Source organism: Schistocerca piceifrons, chromosome 3 (genome assembly GCF_021461385.2).
Source record: "Schistocerca piceifrons isolate TAMUIC-IGC-003096 chromosome 3, iqSchPice1.1, whole genome shotgun sequence".
Classification (NCBI taxonomy): Eukaryota; Metazoa; Arthropoda; class Insecta; order Orthoptera; family Acrididae; genus Schistocerca; species Schistocerca piceifrons.
This window is the reverse complement of record NC_060140.1, coordinates 246674150-246677587: the sequence shown is the minus strand read 5'-3', so window position 1 is coordinate 246677587 and position 3438 is coordinate 246674150. Positions and strand designations below refer to the sequence as shown.

Here is a 3438-nt window from a genome sequence, read left to right as displayed (position 1 = left end):
GAAGCACGACTCACGCCCGGTACTCACAGCTTTACTTCTGCCAGTACCTCGTCTCCTACGAATGAGATTTTCACTCTGCAGCGGAAAATGGCTAAGCCATGTCTCCGCAATATCCTTTCCTTCAGGAGTGCTAGTTCTGCAAGGTTCGCAGGAGAGCTTCTGTAAAGCTTGGAAGGTAAGAGACGAGGTACTGGCAGAAGTAAAGCTGTGAGTACCGGGCGTGAGTCGTGCTTCGGTAGCTCAGTTGGTAGAGCACTTGCCCGCGAAAGGCAAAGGTCCTGAGTTCGAGTCTCGGTCGGGCAAACAGTTTTAATCTGCCAGGAAGTTTCATATCAGCGCACACTCTGCTGCAGAGTGAAACTCTCATTCTGGAAGAGCGTATGGCATTGGTGGCCGGGAGACCCCTCGCGGGGTGGTTCGGCCGCCTCTCCACGAGTTGTTTAACGCCACTACGGCGACTTGTAAGTGAATGAGGATGAAATGATGATGTAAGACACACAACACCCAGTTATCTTGAGGCAGATTAAATCCCTGACCCCGCCGGGAATCGAATCCGCGACCCCGTGCGCGGGAAGCGAGAACGCTACCGCAAGACCACGAGCCGCGGACCTTTTCAAGTGAATCACGTTTTAAGTTCCATCGGCGTGAACCATCTGAAAGCAAACACCCTGCAACAGTCGTAGGAAGGGTGCAGACCGGAGGCGAAAGCGTTGTGGTCTGGAGAATGTCCGTGGCATTCTCCGGGTGATTTCGTCGTTCTGGAAGGCGCAATGGATCAACGAAAGTATGCATCTATTCTTGGGGACAGTGTCCGCCCAAACATGCAATTTGTTTTTCGTCCGCAAGGTGGCAGCCACCAGCAGGACAGGACAAGGTGTTACACAGCTGCAGTGTACGTACGTGGTTCGAAGAGCACCGGGATGATCTCCTTGGCTCATCAAATTCCCCGATTTAAACCAGTGTCTCGTGGAACACTTCAATCGGGCTGCTCGCGGCGTGAATCCTCAACCAAGAAACCTAATGCAGATGGTAACGGCCCTGGAGTCGGCATGGCTCCAGATCCCTGTCGCTACCTTCCGGAATCTCACTGAACCTCATCCTGCACGACTCGCAGAGGTCTGCGCTGTAAATTGTGTTCATTCAGGCTTTTGACAGGTGGTCACATTAATATGACTGGACAGTGTATAAATCCATTGAACTCGGCGCACTGTTATGAATTCGACATCGACTGCCCCAAGTCGATCTATTCCAAATTGATTACTTTAGATGGAAACTGCTCTTTCCGTCACGCGTAATAAAAGTTTGTTCCCATGTGACATTGCAAAATCTTTCAGCTACAGTAAAAAATTGCTTGAAATATCCTCCCCTATCACACTGATTCTTGTACTTGCATTTACCTTCTCAGTTTTCTTGGTGCGGTTCAAGTTTTCGTATTTGATTTCTTTTACAGAAATTACGCCCAGATTTACTGACATGTACTGGAAGTCAGAACCACCTATTGTTCTCAAATATGTGGCTGGTTTTGTGGGGGACGGCTTCCATTAAATAATCCTAGAAAATCTCATCCGAGAACATCTTAATTTTGATTCTGTATTAGAAAGGTATTTTCAAGTAACTTATGCATCTCAATCGAAGCAGGAGGTCAAAATATACCTCACCACTGACAACTGCAATAAATAGACGATCTTTTAATTCCTTCTACTTAATTAAAGCATCGATAAAGACATATCAGTAACTTTTACAATACTCTGCCTATACGAAATTCATTTGTAGTTTATTAATCTTCTGATCAAACAGAGTCGTTTGACGTACATGATGAAAACATTCTGTTGGATTTTATTTTGGAACTTTTTGTTTTTCTACGTTTCCAGCCCTTTCCTCCTCTTTCAATACAGCTCAGTCAAAACATTAAAAACACAATTTGCGTGCGATCTGAATCGATAGTTTGTTAGGGATTCTGAAGATTAATCCCTAAACTATCTGTGCTGTTACCCAACAAATTATTTAAATTTACATAATACCTCAGTTGAATCATAATACACGTAGCAGTTATGATGTAGTAGTCCTATACCGTGGGAATGACGCCATTAGCCCTCAGAAAAGTAACAAACTCAGCTCAAGGAGGGCCGATTGTTGTCGTGAAAGTCTTAGCAGATAACAAATGTATGTTTACAAGATGCCACTGTACTTTTTTTTGTCTGGGGCGAAATTGGTAACATTAGCAATAAACAGGGGGGTAAAATCCTTTGTTTGTTCAGTGCGTCGAACAGAAGGTATCGATTACGGGCAGAACAGTAATAAACCAGGATAATTCGTAGATTTTTTTTTTTTCGTTTGTAAATCTAAACGATCACCTGCATCAGCTGCATGATTCTCGGCTGAGGATCCATGGCGCGAAAAGCCCAAACGACGTGCTTCTTCCACAAGTTCTGGCTTGTGATTAAATCATGGGGGTTTGAGGGCAGGGGAGTGCAGTAAACTCATCTTGTTGGTCTTAGAACCACACACGTACCCACGAGCTGCGTAACACGTAGTATTGTCCTGCTTTCAATGCTGTCGTGCAGAGGAAAAACAAACTACATGTAGAGGTGGCAATGGTCACCAAGCATAGATGCGTACTTTCGTTGACTCATTGTGTCTTCCAGAATGAGTAGTTCACCCAGGGAATACCACGGAAACATTCTCTCAACCATAACGCTACCACCTGGTTCAGGTTGTTTGCTTTCAGACGTCTCATGCGATACACTGTAACTTCCATCTGTTCCATGGAGCGCAAGATATGATTCATTTGAAAAGGCCACCTATCGCCACTCAGCTGAAGTACAGCTACGGTACTGGCATGTCAGCATGGTTGTATGACCAAACTGCAGTTGCGGACACCCACACGCAGCAACGTCCACTGAATGGTCGCTGAGGAGACACTGTTGGCAGCCCGTCGGTCCATCTGGTCAGTCAGTTGCTGAACCGTTGTTCATCTACTCAACCGTACACATTTCCGAAGCCGCCGTCAGCCCTGTCATCTACAGCCCATGGTGCACAACAGCTACCTCGGCACCGGTTTTGGTTAGCGCCGTTTTGCCGTTCACGGTATACTTCAACAACGGCGGCACGTGAACAGTTTACAAACTTAGCCGTTTCGGAGATGCTTCCTTCCTCTGCTCAAAACCCAATGATCATACCGTTACGGACATCTCATAAACCGCTCCTCTTCCGCATTACGACAACAACAATTGCACTGTTTTCAGCGCCTCTCGAATGCGCTTCACATACACTCTACTGCTTGTGCTATCACCTGTCGCCTGTACGTGGTTATTGCACGTGGATGGCGAACGTATGCGGTGGTCACATAAAGTCACTGGACCGTTTACATGCACGGGAGCTGCGGATTTGGGAGTCCACATTATTACTAGGGCCTATTTAACGTCAATTAAAACAAGC

The 3438-nt window shown here is 46.2% G+C and overlaps 1 non-coding gene across 1 annotated transcript; it reads left to right on the top strand.

The window, feature by feature from the left end:
* The first annotated feature begins 228 nt into the window (after positions 1–228).
* Positions 229–303, top strand: Trnas-cga. Its single transcript has one exon. It is a non-coding gene; the product is annotated as a tRNA-Ser (tRNA).
* The last annotated feature ends 3135 nt before the right edge of the window (positions 304–3438 follow it).